At 42.2% G+C, this 16,238-nt stretch overlaps 1 protein-coding gene across 1 annotated transcript in view; it reads right to left on the bottom strand.

The window, feature by feature from the left end:
- Positions 1 to 14,875, bottom strand: part of arap2 (ArfGAP with RhoGAP domain, ankyrin repeat and PH domain 2) — a 338,594-nt gene extending 323,719 nt beyond the window's left edge. The window contains exon 1 of the mRNA XM_080189086.1: positions 14,713 to 14,875. The gene's annotated coding sequence lies outside the window, so the exon portion shown is untranslated. The remainder of the gene's footprint in view (positions 1 to 14,712) is intronic.
- Positions 14,876 to 16,238: the final 1,363 nt, after the last annotated feature.

Here is a 16,238-nt window from a genome sequence, read left to right as displayed (position 1 = left end):
TGGCAAAAAGTAGCCTGCAGACAAGCTAATAGAGCACATTCAAGACAGTTTTCTAGAATGGTCATTGTTAATGTCATTGTGGGACGAATCAGGGATGAGCATATTTCGGATCTTATCTTACGCAATGAGAAAGACTCAAATGTACGAAGAGCATCTGAGGACTCTGTACTCAAAGTATAGAGAGGGGATCTCATTGAAACTTACAGAATACTGAAAAGCCTGGATACAGTAGACATGTGGAAGATGTTTCCATTAGTAGGAGAAACAAGTACCTGAGGACATAGCCTCAGAATAAAGAGATGATCCTTTAGAACTGAGATGAGGAGGAATTTCTTCAGGAGGGTGATGAATCTATAGAATTCTTCGCCGCAAAAGGCTTGAGGCCAGTTCATTGAGTGCATTTAAGACAGAGATAGATAAGTTCATGATTGTAAAGGGATCAAGTATGATGGGGAAAAAAAACAGGAGAATGGTATCGAGAAATTTATCAGACGTGATTGAAAGGTGGAGCAGACCCGATGTGCCAAATTGCCTAATTCTGCTTCTATATCTTGTGGTTTAATTAGCAATCTTCTGTTAAGGGATCCTCAGAAAGAATGGTCATAATGTGATGCATTTCACACCGACAAAGAGTGTGGTGAATGCAAGACAAAAACAGGAACGTTGAACTTAAATAAATTTAACAGGAGTTAGCCAGGGGAGATTGGGAAATTAGATTAAAAGTTATGATTGTGGTAGACGACGTTTGACCGAGGCACTGGAAGTGACAAAAGCAAACTCAGCCCTGTCAACCCTCTTTATTAGAGGGCGTATGCAAAATTGGGTTAATTATCCCATAGACATGTCAAATAACAGTCAGACATAATCATATTCATTAAATCATATCTGACAATGCCCTAGCCACAGAAGCACCATCCGTAGGCATATCATGGACCGCTGATAGGACATATCCACCAGATGTGGTGGCACAATGGTCAGGAGGAAGTTGCCTTAGGAGTCCTCAATATTGATTCCTGACTCCATGAAGCATCATGGCATCGGGTCAAACATGGACAAGGAAACATCTTGCTGATTATCACCTACTGCCAGCCTCAGCTGATGAATCAGTATTTCTCCATGTTGAACACCACTGGAAGCAGCAGTGAGCATGAAAAGAGCACAGAATGTCCTCTGGGTAGAGGACTTTGATGTCCATCACCAAAAGTGGGTTGGTAGCACCATGACTAATGTCACATACAGGCTTGCTTATGTAATGGTGGCTGAAGCACTGACTAAGCTATATCGAAAGCAAATATAAATGGTGAGAAAATAAGTACCACTGAATAATAAATATATACCAGTAAAAAGTTCCCACCCACAGTGCCATCTACAAATCTGCTAAGAGGAGAGGATTCACAAGGCATGCAGTGTGGACAAAAACTGCAAGGGAGATGGTATGGACAAACAACTAAACTTCCCATTTTAAAGGCAGGTGGAAATCAGCAAGGTTCATATCGGCTCAGATTAGAGACTTCCCTCCTTAAAGGGCAACTGTGGTCAGCGAGGTTTGAGTCAGTTCAGGTCACAGACTTCTCGCACTGAAGGTCAATGGAGAAAGGATACTTGATCTGTGTATCTCAATTTGCCAATGAAACAGAGCTGGGTCTGCAAAGAGATATCGACTGGATAAGCGAGTGGGCAAGAAGCTGGGGTATAACATGGGGACATATGAATTATTCATTTTGGTAATAGGAATGAAAAATACCTTTTTTTTTGAATGATGAGGAATTATTAAATATTAGTGCTCAGATGGATTTGGCTGCCTTTTGTACAAGGATCACAAAATTAACTTGCAGGTTAAAAAGCAATTGAAAAGCAAGTGGTATGTTTGGCATGCAGGGCTTTGGTGAGACCATTCCTAAAACACTGTGAATAGTTTTGGTTTCCACAAGTAAGGACAGATACACTTGCCTTAGAAAGGGTGCAACAAACATTTTGATTACAACAAGCATTATGCCATCTTGAAAGACTGAGTAAATTGGGTCTATACTTTCTGAGAGCTTCGAGCGTGAACGGTGCTTTCATCGAAACTTTAAAGAATATGACACAAAAATCTCATTTCCCCTGTCTTGATAGTCCAAAACTAGGAGGTGGGAGGTGTAGTGTCAGAATAGAGGGCCGGCCATTTTGGACTGAGGAAAATATGTTTCACTTAGAAGGTTGAGAGCCTTTGGAATTCTCTTGAGTGTCACAATACTCCATCGTTGGTTATATTGAAGGTCAAGTTATGTGAGCAAGTAAACATGAAGTCAACATCATAAGAACATAAGAAATAGGAGCAGAAGCAGGCCATCTAGCCCTTCGAGCCTGCCCCACCATTCAATAAAATCATGGCTGATCTGAATTGGTTCAGTTCCACTTTCCCGCTTTCTCCCCATAACCCTTAACTCCCCTGTCTATCAGAAACCTATCTACTCGTGACTTAAATATATTTAGCGAGGTAGCTTCCAACACTTCAACGGCACAGAATTCCAGAGATTCACCACCCTTTGAGTGAACAAGTTCCTCCTCAACTCTGCTCTAAACTGTTTCCCCCCCCCCCCCCCCTTATCTTGAGGCTGTGCCCTCTAGTCCTGCTATCCTTTCTAAGCGGGAAGAATCGCTCTACCTCTACCCTATCTATTCCCTTCATTATCTTATACATCTCTATAAGATTCCCCGCTCAGCCTTCTAAACTCTAACAAGTACAGACCCAGTCTATTCAGTCTCTCTTCATAGGCTAACCCCCTCATCTCTGGTATCAGCCTAGTGAACCTTCTCTGCACTCCCTCCAAGGCCAATATATCCTTCCACAAGTACGGTGACCAAAACTGCACACAGTACGCCAGCTGCGGCCTCACCAGAACCCTGCACAGTTGCAGCAAGACCTCCCTGCTTTTATATTCTATCCCCCTCGCTATAAAGGCCAATATTCCATTCGCCTTCTTGATCACCTGCTGCACCTGCAGACTGGGTTTTTGTGATTCGTGCACAAGGACCCAACATCAGTCGGTCTGATTGAATGGAAAAGGAGGTTTCTGAGAGTTTTTTTTTAGCCTATCCCTGTTCCCATTTCTTACATTATGTTTTTCTCACTTCACAAAGCAGTTTTGTATCACAATTCTCCTTCACCATAAAAGCAATATCAATACACTTCAAAACATTTTTGTAGGTTCATCATAGAGAGCGTCCAATCCACAGATTCAGCAGTGGCCTATCTGCACTCAACATAAGTGGACTGGGAGAAACTCTTTTGTTTAGGGACTTTGCATTCACAAAATAAATAACATTTCAATGCATCAGTATATCTAAAAAATAATTATGTCCTCTTGATTATGCTACAGCAATGAAGTAAGGATTTCCATAATATTATTCTGAACAAGGCAAAATTTAGTGTTTAATCACACGCAAGTACCCGCTTCTCTCATGGTGTAGTTTGTCTGTTATTACAGTGGTTTTACAATTTATAACTAGAATACAACCTGAACCCATCTCACTTTGCCATTGACAACACCAAAAGTCTTCTAGTTCCACAATTTCAATTTTCCAGTCATTACTCTCGGCCAAAGCAAAAGTGCTTCATTTAGGTTATACCAGGAAAAGTTACAATGTAAGCTGAGGAATATCTGTGGGCCTAATGTTGACCCACTTTGCCTTATAGTGGGTGCTGATTTCTTGAAATGCGATTACAGCCAGTGTTATAAAGGGATAGGCAGCTGAGAAACTACCAACATATACATCAAGACTGTGTAGAGGTGTGTGGGACTTGCCCTTGAGCAAGTCACTGCTCAAGATTCTGCTCCTCAACTAAAGAAAATTGAAAAGGCCCTTGTTATCAACACACAAAGAATGCAGAAGAAGGAAGTGTGCTGACTTATGATCAGAATATCACCTTGATCCTATTTCCCACCACATCCTTCTCTCTTTCATAGCTGCTTCATCACTACCTTCCCATAACCTCACCACGCATACCATTTATCTTTAGAGGAATATATTAAGAAAGAACTCTCCCTTGACCTTTTATTTGAACTCAGAATGATCTCTACCCTGGCACAATTTCTGTCCTAACACCTCTACCGCTGTGACCTATTTAAGTGCACCCGAACTACTGCTTTTGATGCTCAAGTTCCCATTTAAGTATGCTGGGGTAAAGATTACAAGCTAGCAACCCACAGATCAGAAGCTCAAACATAAATTGGATGAATTTAGTAAACTGCAGGCTCCCACCAGGAAACAAAGTAACCACAAAAACTGCCAGATTGCCATTAAAAATCAAACTGGTTCAAGAACGCCCATCAAAACGGAAGTTAAACTGGGGGCCAGAAGAGCTTTGAGAAAGAGTGAATCGGTGCTGCTGGAGACATATCAAAGGACGTGCATACAGCAGCACATGGCATTGAGCGTGGATCTCAGGATGCAGTGAGAATAGCAGTCAGAAGAATGTTGTATGTCCTGGAGATACCTGTAATCCTGCGTGAATTCGAAAGATGAGGGGTGGAACTTCATTTGGAGTCCATGTGGGGTGAGTTGGAGACAGAACAGTCACCCAGACTCAAAACATTAGCTTTATTCTCTCCCCACAGATGCTGTCAGACTTGCTGAGGTTTTCCAGCATTTTCTGTTTTCGTTTAAGATTCCAGCATCCGCAGTATTTTGCTTTTATACAAAGAGAAGTTGCTGTCCCTACGTGGTCCCGCCTATTTCCAACTATATTCCACAGTGGACCCCAATGCCTTTAAACAAAAATCTCAAAAGAGAGATAGGCAATAAATGCTACCTTGTTATCAACACCCACATCCCAAACAAAAGTGATTTACCATTTCCCAGCCAGCCAGCTATTCATTCTTCAGTAGCCACCATTGCGCACTATTCTGGCTCCTGTAAGTCTGAGGGTTGCATCCCTGATGTACAACTGAATAAGTCGTTAACTGAGTGAACAGGTTGAACTGCCTGTAAGTCACTACCTCATCTCACTGTTCTCAACCAAATCTTTCTACTGCCTAAATTAGAAGGAGCAAAATGGACACACTTCCCAGAAGACCAGTGAATGATATATGCTGGAAAATGGCCTTTTAAAGGACTTCCTTTTAAAGGAAGGGGTAGTGGAAAGCAAACTTCAGATAGCTTTTATATTACTATCTATACTCTGAAAGTTCAATTCTGATTGGTTAAGGCATGGGAAGTGTCTCTCTTTTCTCAGCAATACTCAGTTCTGTACTACCAAGTGACTTTGATCAATATTAGGTCAGTGCCTTTGATATCAGCAACCAAATACTGTTTTCACAGCTCTTTTGTATTTATGAAATTAGCATGCGCCTTACAGGGGAGTTTTACATGCACCATAAAGCATGGATTAAAAAAAAATCATTTGTGGAAAAAAATTATTGAGAGAGAACACAAATGTTCTCAGTAAAGCTAAATAAGCTCAAAGGACAATAAATATGTTCAAAAATTGGCCTTGGCCCTCAAGAAGCAATAGTAGGCATTATATCTCCTCAATAATACATCTATATTTGTTCCATTCTTACTGATTGTCCCTCACCCACATGCATATGCAAGAGGAAAGACATTAGAGATTCCCTCAAAGCCATACCAACTTATAAAAAAAGAAGGATACTTGAAACTGTATATTGACACATAGTTCAACTGACATCACATCACACAATGCAAAGAATGTCAAAATAAAAAGGAAATAACATAAACCAAAGGTTATTCAGTCAGAGCACTGCCGAGGAGGGGAAGCAATGATACAGGCAAACTTGACTGAAGAACCAGGTTTCATTGTTATAGTTCTGTTTAATACGTTAACCAAAAGCTAATGAAACAGTCAAATGAGCAGACCTCCAGACCTTGGTTCAAGAGAAAAAGAAAACAAAGAAAGTGACAGGAGGGGAAATCAATTGTGAGCAAAATTTCTCAATTTAAGAAAATAAAACAGAAAATAAAAAAGACAGGATTCTTAGAGATAGGAAGTATGCACATTTAGAACAAAACAATCTCATTAGTGACAGGCAGCATGGTTTTTTTAAGAGGGAGGTTGTGCCTTACAAATTTGGAGGAGCTTTTTGAGGTGACGACAAAAACAGTTGACGAAGGAAGGGCCGTGGATGTCGTCTATATGGATTTCAGTAAGGCGTCTGACAAAGTCCCTCATGGCAGGTTGGTTAAGAAGGTTAAGGCTCATGGGATACAAGGAGAGGTGGCTAGATGGGTAGAGAACTGGCTCAGTCACAGGAGACAGAGGATAGCAATCGAAGGGTCTGTTCCTGACTGGAGGTCTGTGACCAGTAGTCTTCCGTAGGGCTCTGTACTGAGACCTCTGCTATTTGTGATACATATAAAATGATTTGGAAGAAGGTGTAACTGGTGTGATCAATAAGTTTGCGGATGACACAAAGATGGCTGGACTTGCTGATAGTGATGAACATTGTCGGACAATACAGCAGAATATATTTAGGCTGGAAAATTGGGCAGAGAAATGGCAAATGGAATTTAATCCAGATAAATGCAAAGTGATGCATTTTGGAAGAACTAATGTAGGGGGGAGCTATACAATAAATGGCAGAACTATCAAGAGTATAGAAACACCGAGGGACCTAGGTGTGCAAGTCCACAAATCCTTGAAGGTGAGAGCACAGGTGGAGAAGGTGGTGAAGGCGGCATCTGGCATGCTTGCCTTTATAGGATGGGGTATAGAGTATAAAAACTGGAGTCTGATGTTGCAGCTGTATAGAACATTGGTTAGGCCACATTTGGAGTACTGCGTCCAGTTCTGGTCGCCGCACTACCAGAAGGACGTGGAAGCTTTGGAGAGAGTGCAGAAGAGGTCTACCTGGATGTTGCCTGGTATGGAGGGTCTTAGCTATGAGGAGAGATTGGGTAAACTGGGGTTGTTCTCCCTGGAAAGACGGAGAACGAGGGGAGACCTAATAGAGGTGTACAAAATTATGAAGGGTATAGATAGGGTGAACAGTGTGAAGCTTTTTCCCAGGTCACAGGCTCAAGGTGGGAGGGGCGAGGTTTAACTCAGATGTCAGAGGGTTTTTTTTTTTTACACAGAAGGTGGTGGGGGCTGGAATGCACTGCCAAGGAGGGTGGTGGAGGCAGACTCGCTGGGATCGTTTAAGACTTACCTGGATAGTCACATGAGCAGACTGGGAATAGAGGGATACAAACAAATGGTCTAGTTGGACTAATGAGCGGCACAGGTTTGGAGGGCCGAAGGGCCTGTTTCCTGTGCTGTACTGTTCTTTACACATGCCTTCAAAAGAATTTGGGTTTAATCATCAAAACAAATTTGGAAGGAATAAATAATTTCAATTAAATGACAAACACCTGTAATATCCCCACAAAATATAATGCTAACAAATATCATTAGCTAATTAATTGCATTTGCCCAAGTCTCTTCCTTCCTAGTACACAACGAATATTAAAGCAGCACTCTAAGTCAAATGCTGTCCGGTATCCTCTGTATTATGTTGGCAGTGTCTGTCTCTCACCAATTTCCTGCTTTCATTGCTCCTTTTCTCTAACCTACCACCCTCGCTTCAACCTTCCCCCTTATGCCTTTTCCCCCTGCAACAAGTTCATTTCCTACTGTCTCAGCTGAAAAGTAATCATAGCGCTGAATCAGAGTAATTTTAGTGGACATTTTGACAGCAGTATGAACACTTTGAAAAACACATTTCTCAACTGGAGAGTGCCAACAGTGATCTTGCAGACAAATGGTCATACAACTAATGCAGAGTTGACACATTTGACATTTTAAAGTTGCGCCAATAAGGACAGGTGAACCATCAGTAACTTTGTGATACATCACACAGGAGCGAATGGAAGATTGATACTGGCCAATTGTTTCTCAGAGCTTCAGGCTGAATGGTTACTCCTGAATTCAAGGGGCAAATCGCTGAAGAGAAATTAGTCAGAAGTGGAAAAACAGTGCTTCAATTGTTGCAGTCAGGGGTCCAAATGCAAACTGCCTACTACAAATATGAATGTTGGTGACTATGATAATTATGGAGACATCAATCTTGGAATAACTTAGCAAAAGGTGGCAAACCATGATACAGCATTGTATGATTTTTCCACATAAACGAACAGTAATTTGTACTCAAACACCACTTACAAATGCGTGGCGCCTCTACCATACCTCTTACAGGTTGTTCATTTCTTCTATCTCGTGCAAATTGAAGCATAAAAATTGCAGAAGGTGGTGTTTATTTTGCAACCAAGGAAATGTTAGTAATTTCTTAAGAAAGCACTTTTATCCAAAAGGAGGGATGGGATCCTTTAATATATGATTCTGATCGAGCAGTTTGCTTTAACTGTGCTGACCACAAATATCTTGAAACATTATAGAGTCATAAGAGAATTACAGCATGGAAACAAACCCTTCGGCCCAATTTGCCCATGCCACTCTTTTTTTTCAAACCCCTAAGCTAATGCCAATTGCCCGCATTTGACCCATTTCCCTCCATACCCATCATACTTATGTAACTATCTAAATACTTTTTAAAAAACAAAATTGTACCCTTAGCTTGTAACCTGTCACTGTGATTATACAGGCTACCTTTTCAAACAGTTTTCAAAAGTGGAACATATAGGAACAGGAATAGGCCATTCTGCCCTAGAACTCATTCCTGCATTCAATATCATAGCTAAACTGTCTGAAAACTTCATTTATCCACCTTTGATTCCTATCCCTTAATGTCCCTCCCTAAAAATAAACAGTAGATCTCAATTTAAAAGAAAAATTACACTGACCTAGAACCTGCAGTCTTTTAAAAAAAGAGGAAATTTCCATATTTCCAGTACTACGTGCAACAGTGTTTCCCAACTTCACAATTTAATGGCCAGCCCTAATTATAAGATTGCTTCCTCTTGTTCTGGATTCACCCACCAGAGTTTCCTCCGGGTGCTCCGGTTTCTTCCCACAGTCCAAAAATGAGCAAGTATGGTTGGTTGGCCATGCAAAATTGCCCCTTAGTGTCCAGGGGATTAGTAAGGTAAATATGTGGGCTGATGGGCATAGGGCCTGGGTGGGATTGTGGTCAGTGCAGACTCGATTGGCCAAATGGCCTCCTTCTGCACTGTAGGGGCTCTATGATTCTAAGATACATGTGCCTTATTGAATCTTTTTAATCAATGAAAGGCCTCAATTAGATCACCTCCTTACTCTTTTAACTCAAGGGAATACAAATCAAGATATGCAATCTATCCTCAATTTAAGCCTTCTAGGCTGATGACCATTTTGGTGAATCAACGTTGAGACACAGTGCCCGGAAAAAAATGCAACGCTCCAGTTGGAATAAGTCTCACCAAGCCTTCATATAACTAAAAGCAGAACTTCCTTCCTTTTGCATTCCAGTCACCCTGAGATGAAGGCCAACATTCTAATAGTCTTCTTGCATCCTCTTCCAGCTTGATCCATACTTAATAACTGCACGTTTGATGACTTTCAGTGTTTCGATCAAAAAAATGTTTAACAGTAATCAATGAAAGGAAAAGAAAATATGTACTATAGCAAATAAGAAGAGAGAAGTTACAATAGAGCTGTATAAAACACTTGTTAGGCCACAGCTAGAATGTGTGCGCAGCTCTGATCGCTACACTGTAAGGGGGGGGAAAGAGAGAGAGAGAGAGAGAGAGAGAAGGTGTGATCACATTGGAGAGGGCGTAGAAGAGATTCACCCGGATGTCGCCTGGGCTGGAGCGTTTCAGCTATGAAGAGAGGCTTATTAGGCTGGGGTTATTTTGCTTGGAGCAGAGAAGGCTGAGGGGGGACCGGATTGAGGTGTACAAAATTATGAAGGACCTAGATAGGGTAGATAGGAAAGAACCTTTCCCCTTGGTAGAGAGGTCAATAACTAGGGGGCAAAGATTTAAAGTCGGGGCAGGAGATTGAGCGGATTTGAGGAAAAACTCTTTGACTGAGAGGGTGGTGGAAATTTGGAACTCACTGCCTGAAATGTTGGTGGAGGGCAGCAATTGTCACAATATTCAAGAAACATTTAGGTGATGACTTGAAATGCCATGGCACGCAAGGCTAGACATTAGATGCTAGAAAATGGGATTAGAATAGATAAATACTTGATGGCCAGCATGGACATAATGGGAGGAAGGGCCACCTTTATGCTGTAAAAACTTCATGAAAATGCAAACATCAATATGAAATATAGTCATCCTTGCAATGCAGATCTTTCAGGTACAGGAGATGCAACACTTGTTTTTTGCACAATCCAAGGACCCTAATGCTCCCTCCAAGTGAAACAGCGCTTTATATGTATTGCAGAAGGTCAGGGGACATGGAGTTGGGGGTAGGGTGTTAGCGTGGATAGAGGATTGGTTGTCAAATAGGAGGCAGAGAGTGGGGGTCAATGGGTGCTATTCGGATTGGCGGTTGGTGACTAGTGGGGTGCCCCAGGGGTCGGTGCTGGGGCCTCAGCTATTTACCATTTATATAGATGATCTGGAGGAGGGAACCGAGTGCAGGGTGTCGAAATTTGCTGATGACACCAAGATTGGGGGAAAGGCAAATTGTGCGGAGGGTGTGGAGAGTCTGCAGAAGGATCTAGATAGGCTGGGCAAATGGGCCAGGAAATGGCAAATGGAATTTAATGTTGGCAAGTGTGAGGTGGTCCACTTTGGTAGGAAGAATGGTAGGAAGGACTATTACTTACGTGGCGAAAAACTGCAGCAGGCGACGGTGCAGAGGGACCTCGGGGTCCTTGTGCATGAGTCGCAAAAACCCAGCTTGCAGGTGCAGCAGGTGGTCAGGAAGGCGAATGGGATGCTGGCCTTCATAGCGAGGGGGATTGAATATAAAAGTAGGGAGGTCTTGCTGCAGCTGTATAGGGCATTGGTGAGGCCGCAGCTGGAGTACTGTGTGCAGTTTTGGGCGCCGCACCTGCGCAAGGATATTTTGGCCCTGGAGGGAGTGCAGAGGAGGTTTACTAGGCTGATACCGGAGTTGAGGGGATTGAGCTATGAGGAGAGGCTGAATAAACTAGGCTTGTACTCGTTAGAGTTTAGAAGAATGAGGGGAGATCTCATTGAGACGTATAAGATGATGAATGGGATGGATAGGATAGAGGTGGAGAGACTCTTCCCGCTCAAAAAAGACAGTAGGACTAGGGGGCACAGCCTCAAGATAAAGGGGAGGCGGTTTAGAACGGAGTTGAGGAGGAACTTCTTCACTCAAAGGGTGGTGAATCTCTGGAATTCTCTGCCCGTTGAAGTGGTGGAGGCTGCCTCGCTAAATATTTTTAAGAAGCGGGTTGATGGGTTCTTGATAAGAGAGGGGATTAAGGGTTATGGGGAGAGGGCGGGAAAGTGGAACTGAGCCACAACAGATCAGCCATGATCTTATTGAATGGCGGGGCAGGCTCGAAGGGCTAGATGGCCTACTCCTGCTCCTATTTCTTATGTTCTTATTAACCAATTTAGTGTACTGTATTCACTACTCATAATATGGTCTCCACTGCAATAGGGAGATGAAACAAAGGCAGGGTGATTGCTTTGTGGTACATCCTCATTCAGACCACAAGCAAAAAGTTGCTGTCATTTCAATTCTCCACATGTCTCCTACATCACTCTGTCCTTGGCCTGTTTCACTGCAAGACAAGCTTGAGGAACAGTGCCTCATCATTTGACTTGGTATTCTGGACTCAACACTGAGTTCAACAATTTTAGCTCGTAACCTTAGCTCATATCCATTTTATATTGAGATTTTTTCCTGCTGGTTCAATTTCTTTCTCCGTTATTCCTTCACAGGATGTACAGCAGGAACTCACAATGGTCCCTTCGACAGCATCTTCCTAACCCATGATCTCTACAAGGGCAGCAGATGTACGGGAACACCACAACCTGTAAGTTCCCCTCCAAATCACAAACCATCCCAACTTGAACTATATCACTGTTCCTTCACTGTTGCTGGATCAAAGTCCTGGAACTTCCTCCCCAAAATGATGTGGGTGTATCTGAACCATATGGATTGCAACAGTTCAAGATGATGGCTCACTTCCACCTTCCCAAAAACAATAAAGATGCTGGTCTTGCCAGCAACAGCTATGTCCCATGAAACAAAAACAAACTTGGTATTTGGATGGCTGTTATCCAGCCATTCACACCTCATCTAGATATATATTTTTTGTTTCTTAACTGAAAATGAAGAGGAGGAAATCACCATAGTCCCCAAGGACTCTAGCCTGTTCTTTCTTTTTTGAGGGAAAGCAGACTAGTGGTGATTTAATCTGAGGGTCACCACATTTCAGGCAAGGGACAAGGTTGAGAAGACAGGGCCTTCATGGGTAGCTTCAGCTGATATTGGAATTGACCCCACACTGTTGGTGTCACTTAGCATCACAAACCAGATGTCCAGCTAACTGAGCTAATCACAAAATACTGGCAAGTAGTTAAGAAGGCTAGCAGTTTTTTTTATCTTTATTGCAAAGGGATTGAGTTTTAAAAATAGGGAGGTGTTATTGCAATTGTACAGCTGCAGCAGGTGATCAAGAAGGCAAATGGAATGTTGGCCTTGATAGCGAGGGGGATAGAATATAAAAGCAGGGAGGTCTTGCTGCAACTGTACAGGGTACTGGTGAGGCCGCAGCTGAAGTACTGTGCGCAGTTTTGGTCCCTTTATTTGCAAAAGGATACGTTGGCCTTGGAGGGAGTACAGAGAAGGTTCACCAGGCTGATACCAGAGATGAGGGGGTTAGCTTATGAGGAGAGATTGAATAGACTGGGCCTGTACTCGTTAGAGGTTAGAAGGCTGAGAGGGGGATCTTATAGAAGCTTACAAGATAATGAAGGGGCTAGTAAGGTACAGGTAGAGAGATCCTTTCTGCTTAGAAAGGAAAACAAAACTAGAGGGCACAGCCTCAAAATAAGGGGGAGGGTGCAGTTTAGAATGGAGTTGAGAAGGAACTTCTTCACTCAAAGGGTGGTGAATCTCTGGAATTCTCTGCCCATTGAAGTGGTGGAGGCTACCTCGTTGAATATATTTAAGTCACAGGTAGAAAGATTTCTGATAGACAAAGGAATTAGGGGTTATGGGGAGAAAGCAGGAAAGTGGAACTGATCCACTTCAGATCAGCCATGATCTTATTGAATGGCGTGGCAGGCTCGAAGGGCTAGATGGCCTACTCCTGCTCCTATTTCTTATGTTCTTACATTTTCTGAACAATCTTCTCAATTTTTATGAGTATATATACACACACACAATCCATACATACAGACACACGCAAAACTGTCTCTTGTGGACAAAAAATAGTGGGGACGATTTTTTTCAAAAGTCATCCAGAAATGAGTTACAGATGTGTAGCAGCAGTGACCCACATTGTTTTATGCCTTCTATACAAAGAAGCATTTCCTCGCAAAAACATTGAATTAGATTTACAGCTGGAATATGCCTCCCAGCTGCTGTTTTATACAGAATGGGGTTCAACAACTCTTGACAACTACTTTCAAATTAGAAATGTAATATTTGAGAGACTGATTCTTTGAAAGGGATGGTTTAATTTCAACTTCTGCTTTCGGAGTCACCAAAGTCCAGAATCGTTTCAAATACCTCTGCATCAAGTTCCCCTTAGAATATCAAAACGATTGACATCAGCAGCAGTATGTGCTCAACAACTGAATTAACACATTTACACATTGACAATGCCAGTTATGGTTCAGCAACCATGTGTAACAGTTCAGCTCAGCAATAAGCTTGGCTACAGTAATCAGTGTGTGTTGGAACCTAAATATATCACTTGCTCTATTTAAACAAATACACTGCACTTTAAAAGCTAATGTAGCAAAAAGGGGCATTGATCACACACACACACACAGTCTTGTAAGCCTCTCATTTCTATGAGAATAAGGATCTGCCTACTTGATTTACTAAACTTCTGAAGGGTAGACACCCAAACATTGTGGAAGGTGGACAAAGCAAAATGATCCTCTGAACTGCTGTCTGCCCCCACCGTTGCTGGTTTTGTGTCCAACACCCAGCACCTGCTATGTTTTACTTTTAACTTGAGAAATTTGTGGATGGATTTGATCTTTGGTGTTCACTGGTCATTAGGGTAAATACATACTTGAGCAGATGGGCAAAGAACTTGACTTAAATTTGGCACAGTAAACTTGATCAAGTAAGTAATGACATTACCACACAACTGATATTCACAATCACGCCTTGGAAGAAAACTTAAGGGGTAAGGACTCTTCAAAGCTCCTGTGACCTTATTTTCTTTTGATACATCCATTTAGAAAGCAAAAAATGGTACCTGGCTTGCTAATTACTCACACTGCAAAACAAGAACTGATTGTGAAATATATACAGACACTTCCTGGCCACCTATCATGTCTAAAGCTGTCCCCAAAGTAAAGCAAGTTGATAAAACTTTCTGGAGGGAAGGTAAAAATAAACAGTGAGGCAGTCATTTAACAAAATCCAGTCGAACCGAGACTAAGTAGCAGATGAAATCGATTTCATTACTTGACAATTTGAGCAAGGAAGTGACAAAAGTTAATTACATTTGTCTAAATTAATCATAGCTATTTTCTAACAGACTTACAGACACAAACTAATTCATGATATGAATGCACTTTTTAAACACTTCTGCGCTTTGTTGCAAGTTTGTGAAAATGCATGTGTGGCCCAGCCCGATTCCATACGTCTCTCACACACTTTAAGATACAACCTACCTGAGCTAGAACCGTCCTGAGAAACCTGAGGCTCGCTCCCTCTGCTTAACGCGCTGTTCACTTGAGATCCACTCAGAACAACACACAAATTGTTTTATTGGCCCTCCTCACGGGGAAGTACACTCGGTATTTGATTGCGGTTACCAGCTAGCATTTCATTGAACACAATGACAGCGTTTAGGCTGCTAATTTCTACTCTCACGTTCACACCGCCCACCAGCGGCAACCGCACGAAGTGAAGCGAAGCAGGAAGTGGCAAACTTTCGGAGGACCATCCCCCGGCCACTTGGTCACGACTTTAGATGGCGCTGCGTGACAAGCACACAATGCAACGTCTCGAACAGGATTTGGAGATGCAATGTCTCGAACAGGATTTGGTGTTTAAAAGTTTAAGTTTAAAAGTTTTTTTTAAGTTTAAGTTTTTTTTAGGGTCACAGGTAGGCTTACATTAACACTGCAATGAAGTTTCTGTGACAATCCCTCAGTCATCACACTCTACACTGAGGGACAATTTAGCATGGCCAATGCACCTAACCAGCACATTTTTCAGACTGTGGGAGGAAACCGGAGCACCCAGAGAAACCCGCGTAGATACAGAGAGAATGTGCAAACTCCACTCAGACAGTGACTCAAGCCAGGAATTGAACCTGGGTCGCTGGCACTGTGAGGCAGTAGTGCTAACCACTATTTGTGTTGCAAGTAGGTTTACATTAACATTGCAATGAACATACTGTGAAAATCCCCAAGCCACCACATTCCAGCGCCTGTTCTGGTACACTGAGGGAGAACTGAGCATGGACAATGCACGTGTCTGGCATTGTGCTTTATCACATCACATGCCTGCAAATTATCCAGGGTTTGTGCCAATCCTGATCAGGGACAGCAGAATTAAGTCAATCCCACTCTGAATCTCAAAGCGGAACACACAGGAAGGAGATTCAAAATTGTTATAAGTGCACCTGATAGCTTCAATGCATGAGAACATCACCATTTACAAGTTTCCACTCATGCTCTCATACCAATCACCTTCTCACAATCCTGGAATTCACAACTCCATTTTGTATAATCAGAGTAGTTATCCCACATCCATTTTAAAAGGTTATCAATAAACTCTAAGGTAAAAGCAAAATATTGCGGATGCTGAAATCTGAAACACTTGCTGGAAATGCTGGAAAATCTCAGCACATCTGACAACATCTGTGGACAGAGAACGGAGCCAACACTGCTAGCTCGAGTTTGTTGAGGTATCAGATGAAGATCACTCCCCTGCTGTTTACTGGGGTCAGCTGAGGTACCGAGTAGCGTACTCAACAAATAACCAGTGTTGGATTCGGCAGAATTGAGCTCAAATGTAACAGCTAGAACTGAATGATTTCTGAGTTGTGTGAATGGCAATTGCCTGTATGAAACTTTATCAGGAAAGAAACTAACTATATTAGGGAAGACACTATTTTTTGTTTAAAAAAATGTTATTATTGCGCAGTTTCGAAACCAAGTACATATATGGTGCACTGATGGATGCAACT

This window comes from Carcharhinus amblyrhynchos, chromosome 1 (assembly GCF_965287045.1).
Source record: "Carcharhinus amblyrhynchos chromosome 1, sCarAmb.v2.hapA, whole genome shotgun sequence".
NCBI lineage: Eukaryota > Metazoa > Chordata > Chondrichthyes > Carcharhiniformes > Carcharhinidae > Carcharhinus > Carcharhinus amblyrhynchos.
The sequence above is the reverse complement of the archived record's forward strand: the minus strand, read 5'-3'. Positions and strand labels throughout refer to the sequence as shown.